Source organism: Gossypium hirsutum, chromosome A03 (genome assembly GCF_007990345.1).
Source record: "Gossypium hirsutum isolate 1008001.06 chromosome A03, Gossypium_hirsutum_v2.1, whole genome shotgun sequence".
Taxonomy (NCBI): domain Eukaryota; kingdom Viridiplantae; phylum Streptophyta; class Magnoliopsida; order Malvales; family Malvaceae; genus Gossypium; species Gossypium hirsutum.
In genome coordinates this window covers 64,065,826-64,085,004 of record NC_053426.1, presented here as the reverse complement: position 1 = coordinate 64,085,004, position 19,179 = coordinate 64,065,826, and positions in this window count along the sequence as shown.

Genomic DNA, 19,179 nt, shown 5'->3' with positions numbered 1-19,179 from the left:
TGCCATCGTATTCGCTTTAAAAATATGGCGACATTACTTATTTGGTGAAAAGTGCCATGTATTTTCGGATCACAAAAGTCTCAAATATTTGATGACTCAAAGAGACTTAAATCTGCGACAAAGACGTTGGCTTGAGTTGTTGAAAGATTACGAGCTTGTCATTGATTACCACCCGGGAAAGGCTAATGTGGTTGCGGACGCCTTAAGCCGGAAATCACTGTTTGCTTTACGAGCGATGAATGTGCACTTGTCTGTTCTACCCGACAATGTGTTAGTAGCTGAATTAAAGGCCAAACCATTATTGATTCGTCAAATTCGTGAAGCTCAGAAAGTCGACGATGAATTGGTTGCAAAACGGGCTGAATGTGTTCCGAATATGGAATCCGAATTTCAAATTGATGATGACGATTGTTTGAGGTTCAGAAGTCGGTTGTGTGTTCCAAGAAATTCAGAACTCATTTCGATGATTCTGAATGAAGCCCATTGTAGCCGAATGTTAATTCACTCGGGGAGTACGAAAATGTACAACGATTTGAAACGTCGATTTTGGTGGCATGGTATGAAACGAGACATCTCCGACTTTGTTTCAAGATGTTTAATATGTCAACAAGTGAAAGCGGAACATCAAGTGCCTTCAGGATTACTTCAGCCGATCATGATACCCGAGTGGAAATGGGATCGAGTCACAATGGACTTTGTGTCCGGACTGCCATTGTCGGCAAGTAAGAAGGATGCGATTTGGGTTGTTGTTGATAGACTGACTAAGTCGGCTCACTTTATCCCCGTGCGTACGAATTTTTCATTGGATAAACTAGCCGAATTGTATGTTTCTCAAATTGTGAGATTACACGGGGTACCTATTTCTATCGTGTCGGATAGAGATCCGAGATTCACCTCACGATTTTGGAAGAAATTGCAAGAAGCTTTGGGTACCAAGCTGCATTTTAGCACTGCTTTTCACCCCCAAACCGATGGTCAATCCGAGCGGATAATTCAGATACTTGAGGATATGTTGAGATGTTGCATCCTCGAGTTTAGTGGTTCATGGGAACGGTATTTACCTTTGATTGAATTCGCTTACAACAATAGTTTTCAATCAAGTATTAAGATGGCACCTTACGAGGCTTTGTACGGTCGTAAATGCCGTACACCATTGTTTTGGACCGAGCTCGGTGAAAGTAAAATTTTCGGAGTTGATTTGATTAAAGATGCCGAATAGAAAGTAAAAATAATTCGTGAAAGTCTGAAGACAGCCACAGATTGTCAGAAATCGTATGCGGATTTGAAACGAAAAGACATTGAATATCAGGTGGGAGATAAAGTGTTTCTTAAAGTTTCGCCTTGGAAAAAGGTACTCAGATTTGGCCGTAAGGGCAAGTTGAGTCCGAGATTCATTGGGCCGTACGAAATCTCCGAACGAGTTGGTCCGGTTGCGTATAGATTGATTTTGCCCCCTGAACTTGAAAAGATTCACGAAGTCTTTCATGTTTCGATGCTTCGACGTTATAGATCCGATCCGTCACATGTGATTAATCCCTCAGAAGTTGAAATTCAATCTGACTTGAGTTATGAAGAAGAACCGATTCGTATCCTAGCTCGTGAAGTGAAGGAGTTGCGAAACAAAAGGGTTCCATTAGTAAAGGTGTTATGGCTCAAACACGGGATCGAGGAAGCTACTTGGGAAACCGAGAGCTCGATGAAAGAACGATACCCAAACCTATTTACCGGTAAGATTTTCGGGGACGAAAATTTCTTAAGTGGGGGAGAGTTGTGACAGCCCAAAATGTGACCCTAGTCGGAAAGTGGTTTCGGGACCACAAAACCGAGTCATAAAAATAATTAACCGCCATATTTGAAGCTTATTATATGTATATATGCATGTGTGAAAATTTCATGTTTGAATTTTGTTAATTGTAAGTGAATTTTATTAAATAGGACTTGTGTGAGAAAATTTAGAAATGTGATAGGCAAATGTTAAAGTGGCCTATTGATGCATGTTAAAAATGCTTGTACTTGCATGTCAATTTGGCCAAATTCTAGATGGTGGCCGGCCATGTTATGGACTAAAGCATATTATAATTATTTTGTGTCAACATTTTATGCTAATAATTTTATGTTACAAAATGAAATAAGGAATAAGGCTAATAAAATACTAGTTAATGGGAGGAGAAACCAAAGTTTCTCCATCCTTGCTCCTCATTGCCGTACCTAGAAGAGAAAAGCTTTGAAAAATTCAGCTATGGTGGTTAGCTAAATCAAGGTAAGTTCAAGGATGATTCTTGGATTTTTAGCATTTTTTTTAGTTAGTCATTAAGTTCTTTGCTTAACCCATGACCAAAATTTGAAATGGTGTGGTGTCTTGAGCATTCGGTTTCAGTTATTAAAGGATGAGATTGGGTTATAGTCTTTATGTTTTATGAAGAATTGTTGAAGAGAAAATGTTCAAGAAATGGTTGTTGTTCATGTTATTTGGATGAAAAAGAAAATGGTAGTTAGGTGAAGTAGAGTCTAACAAATGAGCACATATGTGCATTAGTTGCTAAATGGAGAAAAATCGGCTAACAAGTTGTGTACTAAGGCCGAATATGATTTTGGATACTATTGGGCAATGTATGTGTTTTGAATTGATGGAATGGAGAGGATGCTTTAATTGTGTTATGAACAATTATATGTTAAATTAAGGTTTGCTAAGCTAGCTACTAAGGTGAAATGCAAATGTTAGCATTTGATTTGGTAATAATCTGCTTGGGGACTGCAGCAGTAAGGTGATTTTGGAAAATCGCCATAATTTGTAGGAGTTGAATTAGGAGCTGAGTAAATTATGTCATTAAAGCTTGAAGAGTCTAGTTTCTTACAAAAGAAACTATAAAAACAAAAGTGTTACCGATCTTGAGATATTTGAAGTATTGTGGGGCTGAGTCAAAATGACTACTAGATTCCCTATTCTGTTTTTATAAAATCAGTATAAATTGTACAAAAATGGCCCTAAGATAAAATTTATGTGCTTAGACTCCTTAATGAGTCTAGTTTCAAATGAAATAAACAAGAACATATTTTGAATTCTGTACAATGAGAAATTTGATTCGTACTGAAGGATAGTCAGTTTAGTCAAACAGTGAAACAAGGTGAAATTTAAGAAAAATATGGTATTGTTGGGATAAACTAAAAAATTTGAAAATTTTATGGATAATAGATAAATGAGTCTTCTGTCAAGAAAAATTTACGGCAATTGATTTGGAGTTTTGTAGCTCCAGTTATAAAAACTTTAGTGACTATTGCTCAGGAAGTCAGCTTATAGGGAAATTGTAATTATATTGTAAACATTAATGAAAATTTGCTAATGAATTATTTATTGATTTTTATAAAGCTTACTGTAATCTATGTGTGTGAAAGTCGAATCTATATATATTATATTCTGAAAGTAATACTTGAATAGTCGATTAATGACTATTTTAAAATTTGTTGAACTTAAGCTCAAGAGCAAAGGGGAACTAAATCCGATAAAGGGAAGGAAAAAGTAATTGAATAGCCATTGAAGTCGTTCGACAACATCCGAGGTAAGTCTTCGAGTAATGACCCTACTTGAATTATATTGAAATGATTAGTCATACTATGACGGATAGCCGAATGTGCATAGAGACTATGTTATAAAGCCAATTGAAATCATGCTCTTTGTGTGTGGCTATTGAGCCGAAATTGGAAAGGTTTAATAAATGTTCTGTGTTTGAGCCTTAGTAACGAAAATGAAATATGGATGTGTCATGATTGTTGATATATGTGTGCATGAGCATTTGAATGATATCCGGGCTAAGTCTCGAAGGCATTTGTGCTAGTGATTTTATCCGGGTTAAGACCCGAAGGCATTTATGCTAGTGATTTTATCTGGGTTAAGACCCGAAGGCATTTGTGCTAGTGATTTTATCCGGGCTAAGACCCGAAGGCATTTGTGCGAGTTGATATATCTGGGCTAAGACCCGAAGGCATTTGTGCGAGTTGCTATACCCGGGTTAAGACCCGAAGGCAATTGTGCTTGTGGTTATATCCGGCTAAATTTCGAAGAAACTTGGGTTCGAAGGTGAGCGTGTTGTGCTGTAATAAATTCAATTAATACGCTCGAAAAAGCCAAACGATAATGTATGTTTGCGTGTGCATCGGAAAAGTCGATTCGTTTTAAATAGTATTCGTTCAATCGACTAACGAACTTTCGGCTTTTAGATAGGTTAATACCTTGTGTGTATATGTTGATGAAATGTTAAGTAAGTATGTTTATGAGAATGTGTATTAATAAAGTGATTCATTTAGCTATGTGAATGTAATACTTTAGTCAAAGCCGATTTCATTACTTGAAACTTACTAAGCTTTAAAATGCTTACCCCGTTGCTTTGGCTCTCTGTTTTATAGATTTGTTCGTTAGATATCAGATTCGGGATCATCGAAGTCGAAGTCATCCACACTATCAAAGCCCTTTTGGTACTCTTTTAGTTGAACTCTGGATATGGCATGTATAGGACTACCCTTTTTGTTGTGGGTCATGGACCCTTTGGATTTGTATAATTTTGGATAGCCATGCGAAAATGGCTTATATATGTTTGAGGAGAATGTTATAATCATTTGGTATGGATATGGTTATTGAGAGGTGTGGATATGCTTAACAAGGATTGGCCATGGGAATGGTTAATCACTATCATAATTTGTGCTATTTATGCTAAAAGGGCTAGTTGAATCATGGAAACTATGAAATAGGTAAAGTCTACCTTAAAGGCAGATGCTGACAGCAGCAGTGATGTAGATTTAGAAAATCACTAAAAATAGTAGGAATGGAATTAAATAGTGAATAAATTATGTATGAATCTATTGTCATAGGAAAGTAACGAAACGATCATATGGACAGTATGTTAAGAGATATTTAGGTTCTCCTGAGACAGGGCCAGAACGGTTTCTGGATTCCCTGTTCCGACTTTGGAAATTCATTATAAATTAAATAGAGATAATTAGTCATTACATATATGTATAGATTCCTCTCTGAGTCTAGTTTCTATAGAAATAAACGGCATCAGTATTGAAGCTTTGTGCAGGGAGATATCCAAGTCGTAATGCGCAAAGGTCAGTGTAGTCGATCCCTGTAACATGGGAGACTTTGACTAATAAAATGTACTAATTGGCCCAACAAAAAATTCTAGAAAAAATTTGTAGATGGAAATATGAGTCTAGTTTCAGGGAAAATTTACGAAACTGATTTTTGAGTTGTGAAACTCAAGATATGATTTTTAAGGTGACAGTGACGCAGTTAGCCAACTGCCTGGAAATTTTTAAAATGGATTGTGCAAAGAAGTGATATAAGTCTGCAAACCCCTCGTGTCCGACTCCGGCGACGGACTCGGGTACGGGGTGTTACATTCGCCCATAAAGAGCTTGATATGGTGCCATCTGAACACTTGCTTGATAGCTGTTATTGTAAGCAAACTCCGCCAATGGTAAGTAGTCCTCCCAACTTCCACGAAAATCAATGATACAACCTCTCAACATATCTTCCAGAACCTGAATAACCCTTTCTGACTGTCCATCTCTGTGGGTGAAAAGCAGTGCTAAAATCCAATCGTGTACCCAACGCTTCCTGAAACTTCTGCCAAAACCGAGATGTAAACCTAGGGTCTCGATCAGAAATTATTGACACTGGCACCCCATGCAGTCGCACTACCTCCGCCACATATAACTTGGCCAACTTTTGCAGTGAGTAGTCGGTACGAACAGGTATGAAATGAGCAGATTTTGTTAACCTATCCACAACCACCCACACCGAATCTTTCTTGGTGGGTGACAAAGGTAACCCACTCACAAAGTCCATTGTTACTCTTTCCCACTTCCATAGCGGAATTTTCACAGGTTGCAGTAATCCCGAAGGCAATTGGTGCTCAGCCTTAACCTGCTGGCACGTCAGACATTTCCCAACAAATTCAGTCACCTCTCGTTTTAATCCGGGCCACCAGTACATCTCTCGCAAGTCCCGATATAACTTATTCCCTCCAGGATGCATGGCACAGAGTCCACCATGAGCCTCTTTTAGAATTAACTGCCTCAATTCAGGGTCCTTTGGAATACAAACCCTTCCATGAAAGCACAGAACTCCTTCACTGTTCAACCCAAAATCCTCGTTCTCACCACTCTTAACTTGCTGGAATCGAAGAGCTAATGAATCATCCTTCAACTGTTTTTCCTTAATCTGCTCAGTCCAAGTAGGCCTTACTTGCAGTTCTGCCAACAAGCTTCCATCATCGTACAGACTTAATCGTGCGAACAAGGCTCTCAAATCAGTAACAACCCTTCGACTCAACGCATCCGCCACCATATTAGCCTTTCCTGGGTGGTACTCTATCGAACAGTCGTAGTCTTTAAGCAACTCCACCCATCTTTGTTGCCTAAGGTTCAACTCCTTCTGAGTCAACAAATACTTTAGGCTCTTATGATCTGTGTATATGATGCACTTTTCCCCATATAAGTAGTGTCTCCAAATTTTTAACGCAAAAATCACCGATGTTAGCTCCAAATCATGCGTAGGGTAATTCACCTCATGAGCCTTAAGCTGTCGCGATGCATAAGCGACCACCTTGCCCTCTTGCATCAGTACGCAACCTAACCCCACATGCGACGCATCGCTGTATACAGTAAAGTCCTTCCCAGACACCGGTTGAATCAACACTGGCGCTTCGGTCAATACCTTTTTCAACCGATCAAAAGCTTTTTGCTGTTTCTCGGTCCAGACAAATGGTACTCCTTTCCTTATGAGTTTTGTCAAGGGTGCCGCCATTACCGAGAAACCCTCCACAAACCTTCTGTAGTAACCTGCTAACCCTAGAAAACTCCAAATTTCCGATACTGACCTAGGTGGCTTCCATTCCAGAATCACTTCAATTTTACGAGGATCCACCTTAATCCCCTCGGTAGAGACCACATGCCCTAGGAAAGTTACCTCCCTCAACCAGAATTCACACTTGCTAAATTTCGCGTAGAGCTCCTGTTCCCTTAACACTTGCAGCACAATACGGAGATGCTCATCATGCTTCGCCTCCGTTTCAGAGTATACCAGGATATCATCGATAAAGACGACTACGAATCGATCCAAGTAAGGTTGGAATACTCGGTTCATCAGATCCATAAAAACTGCAGGTGCATTCGTCAGCCCAAACGGCATGACCACAAACTCATAATGTCCATATCGAGTTCGAAATGTTGTTTTATGAATATCCCCTTCTTTTACCCTTAGCTGATGGTATCCAGAACGAAGATCGATTTTGGAGAATACCGAAGCTCCCCTCAGTTGATCGAACAGATCGTCAATCCTTGGTAGTGGATACTTATTCTTAATCGTCAGTTTGTTCAACTGGCGATAATCGATGCACATGCGCATCGTTCCGTCCTTTTTCTTCACAAACAGGACCGGTGCTCCCCAAGGAGACACACTAGACCTAATGAAGCCTCTATCTAACAACTCTTGAATTTGAGCCTTCAGCTCCACTAACTCCTTCGGTGCCATCCTATAGGGTGCAATAGATACTGGAGCTGTTCCAGGCAACAAATCGATTCCAAACTCAACTTCCCGATTCAGAGATAATCCAGGAAGCTCTTTCGAAAAAACATCCCGAAATTCCCTAACAGTTCTGATGGTCTCCACAGTCAGATCCTCAGTTTCAGCTTGGCTCAGCCCTCAACGCCGATACTACATTGGCTAAGTAATCCCTCCGTTCTCCAATAATCATTACCTGTCATCATTGGCAGCCCTTAACACCATCCTCTTAGCTGCACAATCCAACATTGCCTTATGCTTTGTCAACCAATCCATCCCTAGTATCAAATCGAATTCTTCAAGCGGTATCTCCATCAAATCCCCACAGAAAACCCTGCCTTGAATCTTCAGAGGCACCTCCTTGAAGAGTTTCTCTACCTTAACCGAATGACCTAAAGGACTTATCACAGACACCCCACATACAGTCTCCTCGAAGTGCACACCCAGTGCCCCAGAAATGTTATATGCCACATATGAATGGGTTGATCCCACATCAATCAGAGCAGTATAAGGTACACCATAGATAAAAAACATACCAGTTATGAAATCAGGTGCGTCACCCTCCTCGCAGCGATGAGCAGCATACACCAAAGTTGGTTGACGAGCATCCGCGTTACCAATACCCCTGCCGGGTGCCCCACGTCCACGGCCATTACCACCGCGACCTTGTCCACGACCTCTTGGCAGCGGCGGTCCATCCCTTACAGGTTGAGCCGGTCACACAGCCCCTTGTTCGGCCACCTGAGCCTGAGTGGCCCTCCTAGGACAATCCTTAATCCTATGCTCCTTAGACCCACAACGAAGACAAGCCCTAGAACGCTTCCAGCACTCTCCTTGATGCATTCTGCCGCAATCCCCACAAGCTTGCGGTCTACCTGTGTTCACTGGAACTACTCGAACCGGTTCTTCCATCCTAGCTCTCTTAACATTTCGATTTGCAACACCCGCTGGTCCAGCATCCCTCCTGAACCGATTCTGATCCTTATGACGATTCCTCCGTTCGGTTTGCTTCACCTCCTCGACTATCTTAGCCTTCTCTACTAGTGCAGCGAAATCTCGCTCTCTCTGCGGAGCTATGAGCACCCTTAACTCATCTCTGAGGGCATCCTCAAAACGAACGCTGCGCTCGTATTCGGTGGAAACGATGCCATTAGCATACCGACTCAATCGTAGAAACTCCGCCTCATATTCAGCAATGGTCTTATTTCCCTGAGTCAGATTCAAGAACTCCTTTCTGCGTGCATCCACATAGCTAGCTCCAACATATTTTTCCTTAAAGGTCTGTTTGAACAGCTCCCATGTTACCCTCTCAGCTGGGGTACCCTCTCTCACAGTAATCCACCACTGATACGCTTCATCCCGCAGCAACGACACCGCCCCTTTCAACTTCTATTCTACTGAACAGTCCAGGTCATCCATGATCCGCTCTGTGGCTTCCAACCAGTACTCGGCCACATTTGGGGCCACTCTAGATACGTCCCTAAAAATCTCAGCTCCGTTGGCCCGAAGTCATTCAGAAATGGACCCTCTATTCATGGGCCCGATGTTAGCTCCGGCCACCCTTTCCAACACCCTCAACATGGCCTGAGACAAAGCGTCATCCCCTGCGGCCCGATCATACGGCCCATTTTCATTAACTGGTGGTGGAAGTACCTCGCTAGTTGGCATGTGTTCAGATGACGCAGATCCAGCTTGAGTGCTACCTCGGCCTCGACCATGGCCTCTTCCCCGAGTAGCCCTTGTACTCATAACGATTTATCTGATTACGAATTTTATGACATTAGTTTACTGGTTCCACTGTTTATTACAGAATGTCTTATGAACAGATAAAGTTTTAGAGTTATTTTCGCGTAATCACGATTTAGCTACGGTCTCAGTTTTGTAGCCCTAATATCATATTATCAATAGCACTATCTCTAAGGCTCAGTACTATCTACAGTATTACTTCCAGTCCAGTTCCATAAATATTTAAAGCAGAAAAAGAACACTTACAGACTTGGTGCCGGGGATTCAGTGTGCCACTTCCTTATCAGTCCATGTAAAAATTAAAAACCATGTTTTTGTTTATCGAAAATAAAAAGATTTCATTTGAAAACACTTTTATTTTAAAACTATTGATTGAACCTCGTTCAATAGAAAAACTTTGAACATCTTTGAAAGACTTATAGAAAAAAACTTTTTTTAAAGATTTTCGGACCCGATCCATAGCCGAGTTGTTGCAACCAGGCTCTGATACCACTAAATGTAACACCCCAAACCCGGCCTAGATGTTATGACCAGATCTGATGCGCCACATCGAAGCGTTCAAAACATTCCGTATTACTTAGTTGGAAAACTTAGTTGGTGTTGTAAAAGACACTTTTAAAAGTAGGTTAAAGTGAATGGAAGCTGTGCACCAGGTAGGAAACCAGGAAGGAGAGGAGGTGAGTCCGTCGGACTGTTTAAGTACCAAGCTCCCTTCGGATCCAATCCTAGACATGCACACCGCCATTGCCACACTCTAACATTTCGTATAATTTTGAGAAAACCGTTTGGTTATGTCCATCTTAAGAAAATGATTAAGGTTGAAAACGTTTGCTTAGCGGAAGTCTTACTCGTATTCGTGTTATTCTGAAATCACTTAATGTTTTTGAAAATGCGTCCTAGAGCTAATCTATTTCGTTAGCTATCATAGATCAATTTTATCATAATAGAATTAAATAATAAAGAAACAACCCAAACCATAAAAATAATTAGCGGCCTTATTACAAAAAAAGCCCAAAACCATAAATGAAAATATGGAAAATCTAGTTCACCAGAAGAAAACGAATTTACAGAAAATGTGTGGCCACTCCGAATCCCGCCCAGCTCCAAGCCCACCAACTAGGGCTCACCTGCAAGGATGGAAGAAAAAGGGGCGAGTTTGGGAAAACTCAGTGTATACAGAAACCCATCCAAAGCCCAAATCAGCTCGAGCCCATTGGGCCTAAGCCCCACTCAAATAACAGTACACAGTGGACCGAAGCCCTTTTCAGAATACAGTAGCAAGGCCTTAGCCCCTTTTTACATAACAGTGTGGCCCATAGGCCCAGTTCAGTAACATAGGTAACAATAGTAGTAATGCATGCAAACCCATCTCGGGAGACTACTCAACCCACCAATCGCTACACTGCCCCGTACCATCCCTACACTCCATGTGGCGAATATCTCAACCCACCCAGCCCTACACTCCACAGTTGCAGCAACGCTGCTCGAATATCAGTAAGTTGAGGCAAAGCCACCAGTACATGGATAAACCACCTTCAATACTTCCTCCATCAATACCCCAATCCCATGCTACAGATATTAATAAAAGCATATCATGTAAAATACAGTATCAATCAATCATGCAGTTTAGCCAATTTAAACCCTAGGGGTATTTCGGTAATTATGCTCTTTAGGGTAATTTCGTACTTACGCAACTACACAAGCTATTTCAGTAATTTTTAGCCGTTTTATGCAATTTGGTTCCACCATCTAACTAACATGCTACTTTGCCCATCTCTTACCCATATTGGTCCGTAAGCCCATTGGGCCCAATTTTGGCCCATCGAGGCCCTCTTTTTTCGATGTATGTTAAGACGTCACACAAACTTACTTACCACCTTGTGGTGCTAGATCTAACAATTACTCTACGTCTTTGAGAGCATTCGCATACTCACAAGCCTATGAAATGCTAGAATTTCGGCATTTCAGCTTTTGCCGAATTGAACTAAGAAAGGGTGTTCGGTACACACCTGATTCGCGACGACCGCTACTGAGATCTCTTCCAATGTCCTACAATTGATTAGCACAGTTCTTATTTACAAACCGTAATCACTAAACCCAAAACTTGCTCAACCAAAGTCGAACCATGTTCCTAAAAAGCCTTTGAACCCTTACCTTTTTGCCAAAATCGATAGCTAGTTCCGAATCCGATTGCTCCAATGATTCACACTTTTGATCCAACGCTTAAGAAGACTCTAATCACCGAAATATAACATCAATTACAAACCCTTAAAGCCTTATGCTCAAATCGACAGCCTCCCTAATTTTTTTAGGGATTTCGGCTTTTCCTAACATCATAAAATAAGAACAGATCTGAGATGATAAGTACTTACCCCTTACTCCTACTTGATTTTCACGCAATCCGGTGTAGATTTATCCTTAGAACAATGGTAAAACCCGAATCCAGGGGTTGAATAAGTTTCGGCTATAAGCCCCTAAACCAATGGTACTTTCGGCTTTTGGGTGGTGAAGGGGATGACGATATGAGGCTATGACCTTGAAGTAGAATTGTCGTCAGGTATCTAGGATTAAGAAAAGATAATCGTAGATTTAATAAAACAAAAGAACATAGAAGGACCTGGCTTTGAAGAAATCGGCACAAGCAGTGATCATAGGATTTCGGCTTTTGTGACTTCGGCAAAGGTGCTGATGAATAGCAGGTTTGATGGACGGCTTTGGAGAAGAAAGTAGAGAAAGAAGAACAGGATAGGCGAAAGTTTCGGCTAGGGAGGAAAAGAGAGAAAAAGAAAAACCCTTGTGGTGCCTGAGCAGAAGAAAACGGCACCTCACAAAGCCCTAGGTGCCAAAATATTAACCTAAACCCTCTGCCGAATTTTCCCTCTTCAATTCCCTAAATTCGGCCAACTCTCAGTCTCTCACCCAATCCCTTAATTCTCTCCCCTTATCACTCCTTAATTCAAGCATTTAGTCTGATTCAAACTTTCCTTTAGCAGAATCCACTGGGCCTCCAACACTTACCCCTCCAGCACTTAAAAATAAATGCATCTATTTGTCAACACTGGGAATCGATCCCATGCCTTCCCCAATGCTTCACACGCCACCTTTTTAGGAGCCTAGTGGCGTCACCCTTGCCACTCTACTAAGGCTCTTTTTGTGATGCCATTTACCCATAACTCTATACAAGTGCCATCTAGCTAGAACCCCTAACTCTTAAGTCCAAAAATTCAAAAAAATTCAACCGGGTTTTGGTCAACACATGGGCCTTCTATAAGCCCATTTACCTACTCAAAAAATTAATTTCACATCCAAATACAAAATTTTAAAATCTTTACAAAATATTGAAAACCGCGAATAAATTCGAAAATCAGGATGTTACATTTACAAGGGACATTGTGATTATGTTTGATTAATCTTTATGTGATAATGGATTCATGTATAAGAAATGTATGTTGTATGCTGTATTTGATCGATAAAACCTTGTAACCCTATTTTGGCGACGAATACGGGTTAAGGGTGTTACAAGAGGTATGTGGGAAAAATACTTGCCTTTGATTGAATTTGCTTACAACAACAGTTATCAGTCCAGCATTAGAATGGTGCCGTATGAAGCTCTATATGGTCGTAAATGTAGAACTCCATTGTATTGGACAGAGTGAAGTAAGAAAAAGATACATGGAGTTGACTTGGTCCAGGAAACCAAAGAAAAGGGGCAGATAATTAGAGATAGTTTGAAAGTGGCCTTAGACCGTCAAAAGTCTTATGTCGATTTAAAGTGGAAAGAGAGAATTTCAAGTTGGTGATAAAGTATTCTTAAAAATGTCACATTGGAAGAAGTTTTTTGTTTCGGCCGTAAAGGAAAACTGAGCCCACGATTTATCTGGCCATATGAGATCATTGAAAGAATCGAGCCTGTTGCATATCGATTAGCATTACCACCGGAGCTTGATAGAATTCATAATGTGTTTCATGTGTCCATGCTACGACGATATCGATCGGATCCTTCACACTTTATTACTCCAACAGAAGTTTAGATTTAGCCTGATATGACTCATAATGAGGGATCGATTAAAATACTAGCATATGAGATGAAAGAGCTAAGAAATAAAAAGATGACATTGGTAAAAGTTCTCTGGCAACGGAATGGATTAGAGGAAGCTACTTGGGAGCCTGGGGATACCATGAGGAAATAATACCCTAACCTATTTTCTAGTAAGAATTTTCGCGGACGAAAATTTCTACGGGGGGAGAGTTGTAACAGCCCATTTTCGGTAAGGTCGAAACAGTGGTTTCAGGACCACAAATCTGAGGCAAAAATAATATTTTATTTTATTTTATTTTGTGATTGGAATCATGATAAGGAAAGTCACATGAAAATTTTGGTACGAAAATTTTACCGATTGTGTGTTTAATTAGGGAAAGGACTAAATTGCATAAAATGCAAAAGTTGGGTTCTAGTAGCTATATGTATCAAATAGGTATGAAATTCAAAACTTAAGGCCCTTATATGGTAATTAGACCATTGAAGAGTAGTTAGTAGATATTTTAATGACTCATCCGTGGAAAAATTAGAAAAGGGTAGGGACTAAATTAGAAATCAATAAAATTAGTAGATGATAATTAATTAAAAAGAAAAAAAATCATCTAATTTCATATCATCTTCCTCAATTTTTCTATAAAAATCCTAGGAGAGAGGAAGAAAACTTTTCAAGCTCAATATGGTATGAAATCAAGTCTCGTTTTTAATAATTTCTATATTTTTGGAATCGGGATAGCCTAATCATTCTATTTAGGGGATTTATTTGAAAATTTATCAAGGTATGAAATTTGGGTCATGGATGAATATGCTGAAAATTAGAAATTTATGGTATAAAATGAAAAGCTATTCATAGATAAACAACTTTTACAAAGAAATTTTTGATGAAAACTTGATTTAGGGACTAAAATAAAAAAGTGGTAAAACTAATGGAAAATTCTAAAATTTATGAAATGTATGTGCTGTAATTGTAATATGTAAATTTCTGCTAGGCTTGAAAAAATGGTTAAATTTCATGAATTTCATTTTTCGAGCCTAGGGACGAAATCAAAATTTTTGAAAAAGATAGAGGCAAAATGGTAATCTTGCCTAGGATGTAATAAAATGCAAATGTATATGAAATATGATAGATTAATAGTTAAATTTACCCATATAGATTCGGAAAGACCAACCATAGAACTAGATCGAGGAAAGAAAAAGGTTTCAGATTAGTTGAAATTCAAATACGAACCATTTTCAAGGTAAGTTCGTGTAACTTAAATATGTATATTAATATGCTTGAATTGAATTGTATGATTGTGTTGATATGTATGAAATGATACACATAACGAAATAGTCATAAGTTGTGAAAAATGGACAAATTGTCATGTTCTGGTTGAATGTTGAATTTCGATGGGTTAAGAATAATAGTGCATATGTTGCAGATAGAATTTAGCCCGGACAGATAATTCTAATGTAAGCCTTATTGAGCTTAGGTTATAAATTGGATTTAGCCCGGACGGGTAATCTATTTTAAGCTTTCTAGAGCATATGCTACGGATATAATTTAGCCTGGACTGGTAATCCTTCTGTAAAATGTATGGCTCAAGAGTGTGTCTTTTTATTATGCACCCTAATAGGTACTTTTGCACATGTGTATATTACCCGAACATCCGTCGGGATTTCAATAGTTCAACGGAAATGACTATTGAAGTGTGGAAAGGTGAAATTAATGGAAACTTATAATGTGCTGAGCTCATCTATGTTTACATGATATTCATATGAGATTATGTGACTAACTTGTTGAATAAGTGTATGTGTTTAGGTAACTTACCCAAAATCGATGGAATGTAAATTTATGTATGCCTGTATTAATAAATATGACCGGTAAGTTTATTTTCTATTATACGAACTTACTAAGCATAAAATGCTTACTTCGTTAAATTTTTCCTATTTTATAGTGCTCAAAGCTTGCGAAGGTTAGAAGTCAGTCGGAGCAGTCATCACACTATCTATTATCTCATTTTGGCACAAATAAAAATCTCATTTTAGTATAGTGGCATGTATAAGCTTATTTGGCCAATGATGGCTTGTAATTGTTTTTTGTAATCTAGCCATTGGAGTGGCTAGTGACAGTCTAAGTTTGGCTATTTTTGAAGTAATATTTTTGTAATCACATAAGTGCTTATTATGTATTATTTTGTTGGAATTATGTTAGCATATAAGTTTATGTTAAGAGTAAGTTTACATCTTTTGATGCATGAGGTAATACCACATGATTGATGAAAAATTTTATGTGAATATGACGTTGGATTAGTGGACATATGCTTGTGAGTTTTGGTGCGGGAAAATGGTAAGTTTTGGGTGACAAATGAGGCTAGGAAATGGCCTTATTTTTTCCATACTAGCAGACACACGGGCGTGTGTCTTAGCTGTGTGTGACACACGGCTTGTCCCATGGGCATGTGGCTTGGTTGTGTGTCCCCTGTATCTTAAAAATAAGAAAAGAGTGCTCAAAATTGGGTACACGAGTAGAGACACGAGCATGTGTCTCAGCCATGTGGTTGACACGGCCTTGAACACGGGCGTGTTACACGGTCGTGTGAAAACTACACCTAAATTTTGAAAATAAAATTCACCACACGGCCTAGCACACGAGCGTGTGACTTGGCTGTGTGACTTCAATTTCTTCATGCCTTAAAAGTTATAGAGTTGCATGGGTCAGGGATACGGGCATGTCCCTAGACCACATGGGCATGTGAGCCCTGAAACCTGGGAAATTTTTTGAAATGTCGTGAAAAATTTTATGAGTTTCCAATTAAGTCTCGACTTGATTCTAATGCTCGTATTGGGCCTTGAGGGTCCAATTAAGGGTCGTTTTGAATGATCCTGGTAGATGAATAGTAATTTACAGGAATTATCTGAAAATGTTCTAAATGTTTTGGTAATACTCTGAAATCCTATTTCGACGATGGGTACGGGTTAGAGGTGTTACACAACTGAAGTTATGGTATTCCACTAATGATAAGTTGTACCTTTCAGTAGAGATATTGTACATTTCATACATTCAGTAGGTGTACAAGATAATTCATTAAAAACCCGGATGGTATTTTCAAACCAAAATTCAGCCCTTTCTGGATCATCATCTGCGGTAGCATTAAATTCTTCTGCCCCATGCTTATGGATTTTATCTACTAGAGGCTTACCTGTTCTAGTGGGTTCAACATCCTGTGGTACCTCAGGAATCGGTTAAGTAGTGGGTGCAGAAGGTCGTTGTATAGAGGGGTTTGTTCTTAAATACTCAGTAAACCATTCATTCATCAATTGAAAGAAGGCCTATTTTGTCTTCTCATTTCGGCCCTCAGATACGACCTTTCACTACCAAATGTAGATGCAACTCTTTGAACTGAAGCTGAAACATTGCTACTAGCTTCCTCAGATTTAGCTCCAACTTGGTTGGATGACATTATTATATGAAAAACACATTTAAAATGATCAGGAGACATCACACTATCAAGAATTATATAATTGCATGTATAGCTAAACTCGTGTTTGCTACGTTAAATCGAGAATTGGCTAAATTGTAGCTCTAATACCACTAAATGTAACACCCTTTAACTCATATCCATCATCAGAACAAGGTTATGGAGCATTACCGAAAGTTTTATAACATTTACAAATAAGTCATGTCAATCACTGTTCATTTTTCGAGATTATTCAAAATATCCCTTAAATGGACCCTCGATGCCCAATATGAGCATTAAAATTCAATTCAATCGGGAATTAATCGAAAACTCTAAGAATTTTTCGCAAATTTACAAAAGTTTTCTAGGTTACAACGCTCATGCGCCCGTGTGATCCAAGGGACACGCCTGTGCTGCAGATCGTGCTCGACCCGTGTAACTCCCTGACTTGTGCACACGACCATGCCACACGCCCTTGTGCAAGGCCATGTGGTTAATTTTATTTTTCAATTTTAGGTGCAGGTTTCACACAGCCAAGACACACACCCATGTTGTAGACCATGTAGCACACACGGCTGAGAACACGCCCGTGTCTTTGCCCGTGTGCTCAATGTTGAGCATTCTGTTTCTCAAAATTTAAGGTGCAGGGGACACAGGGCCTAATTACACACCCATATACTAGGTCGTGTGTCACACACAATCTAGACACACGCTCGTGTGTCTGCCCGTGTGGACAAAATAAAGCCATTTCTAGCTTCATTTCTCACCCAGAATCACACCAATGTCCTGCACTTAAACTCACATCCAAATACCAACCATTTCAAACATTCAAATTAAGCAAACTATATCATTCAACATGGCATATCATTACATGCATACATGTTTATAATCTTACCTTGGTATAATCTAAATGTAACACCCCAAACCTAGCCTGGAGGTTATGGCCAAATCTGACGAAGTCACATTGAAGTGTTTTTTGTAAAGATTAATATCGTTTGAAAAACCCAATCTTTATTAAGCCTCTTTGTGTGGTCTAAAAGATAATTTTAAAAATTTTAGAACTTGCATCGTTATCAAAGTATTTACTTTAAAACGTTAAAAATTTCATTTGTAGTGGAAGCTTTTTAAATCAGCTGTGTACTAGCGTTCACTTGTAAAACGTTATTTTCTTGTGGTAGCTTTTAAAATCGTTTACATATTCATGGTATTTTTGAAAACATTTGTCTTTTTGAAAACCCACGTGTTTTTTCTACTGTTAGCAGTATTAAAACAAATCAAATATAAATCCCAAATTAAAAATAAAAACCAGAAATGCCTTTTTACATAAAAATACCCAAATTAAACTACTTATAATTTAAAAATAAAGAATGGAAGCGTAAGCGGTTATGTGGCCAGCTTTGAGTCCCTCGCAGCATCGATCTACCTAAGGATTACCTGTGCAGATAAGTAGAAGGGTGAGTTTATGAAAACTCAGTGTGTAATCCCTTATTAAACAAACAGTCAGAGTAAACACAATTTGGCCTAAGCCCTTTCAGTTTCAGTTAGGGCCTTAGCCCATTTCAGAATTAGAAATAGTGTAAGCCTGAGCCCATTTCAGTAACAATATCAATGGGGACTAAGCCCATTACAGAATCAGTACAGTATGCAATTAGAAAATCCTACCCAATCCAGCCTCTACACACCATCTCTGTACCAACCCTACACACCACGTGGGGATAAAATCGACCCACCCATCCCTACACACCAAGTAGCACCGGTTGTGGCACTAAAACAGTATTTGTAGTAGAGCTGCCAGTAATAGGCTTATAGCCATTTAGTACACTTTCTTCAGTATCATATATCCCACCCCATGCAATGCAACATAATATAATGTATATACAGTAAAAATGGAATGCTTAAACAGTCACACATCACATAGGGGTATAATAGTCGTTTACCTCATAAGGGTATAATGGTCATTTCAACAAATTTAGGGTCTAGGTATACTTACCGACCCGTCAGTAGATCCACAGTCGTCTCAAACGACCCGTGCAACCTTGACAAACAAACAGTGATAATGGGCCCACAAGCTCGTATGGCCTACATTGCCGAAAAATGGCCTTAGCCGTGTGAATTACACATCCTAGCCCAATAATCTCCATAGATCTTTGTGGTTTACCCGTGTGGGGCCCACGAGCCCATGGGGCCCACACGGGCCATTTTGGCCCAACGTGGCCCAAAATGGCCTAAGCCCATAAACTCGCTCATGGTGGCCTCTTTTGTCAAATGCCCACGTTTTATGCGTTCGAACCACCACACGAGCGATCGCACGTTCGTGTAGCGTCAATAGACATGTTTTCCGTCTTTTTCCGATTAATGGTTATCATAGTGTGATTACACACTTGTTAAGATTCTAG